Raw genomic sequence first — 610 nt, 5'->3', positions numbered from 1 at the left:
CGGGGAGGAGGGCTGCAATGTTCGCAGCTGCTTTCGATTTCGGTTTGTGTGCAAACTTCAGAGCCCTCGCACAAAAGCAGGGCAGAGCAGGGCATTTCTGTCAGGGCGAGACAGCCCGGGCTCGCTCGCTCTCTCCCCGGAATATGGTTTGCTGCACGTTTCGGCCTCACCGTGCCATGCGTCCTGCGCCTTTTGATCGAAACGCTGAGAACATTAGCCAAGAAAGCAACTTGGAACAGGCTGCAACCTGCGCTGCCTCTAATGAGAAAAAGATGTAAAATACACAAGGGCTTTTACTTCACTCCGAGGCACTCCCGACGTGCCCTTCCTTGCATTTTCTCCTTTTGGTTTCACAATTCGACGAACGCCTCTCTCCGCCCTTTACCCCCTCTGAGATTTATGGGACCGTCGCGGCGCTGCAGAGATACCGAGGCCGGATCCTGCTCGCCTGCAAACGTCGCGCGGAGGAGGGGGGGGACCGGGGGAACCACCCTAAAAAAAGCCACCAAACGGGCCGAACTCCCAGATTTTCGGGAATCCCGCATAAATCCTCTCCCCGCGGTCGCTTGAGGAGAGCGAGGCAGGGAGAACCGGGGGCAGCGGCCAGCCG

At 58.2% G+C, this 610-nt stretch overlaps 1 protein-coding gene across 1 annotated transcript in view; it reads left to right on the top strand.

Annotated features, from left to right (window-relative positions):
• Positions 1 to 610, top strand: part of PITX2 (paired like homeodomain 2) — an 8,675-nt gene that overhangs the window by 6,524 nt on the left and 1,541 nt on the right. The window lies entirely within an intron of this gene.

This window comes from Egretta garzetta, unplaced genomic scaffold, assembly GCF_000687185.1.
Source record: "Egretta garzetta isolate BGI_Z169 unplaced genomic scaffold, ASM68718v1 scaffold41, whole genome shotgun sequence".
Classification (NCBI taxonomy): domain Eukaryota; kingdom Metazoa; phylum Chordata; class Aves; order Pelecaniformes; family Ardeidae; genus Egretta; species Egretta garzetta.
The sequence above is the reverse complement of the archived record's forward strand: the minus strand, read 5'-3'. Positions and strand labels throughout refer to the sequence as shown.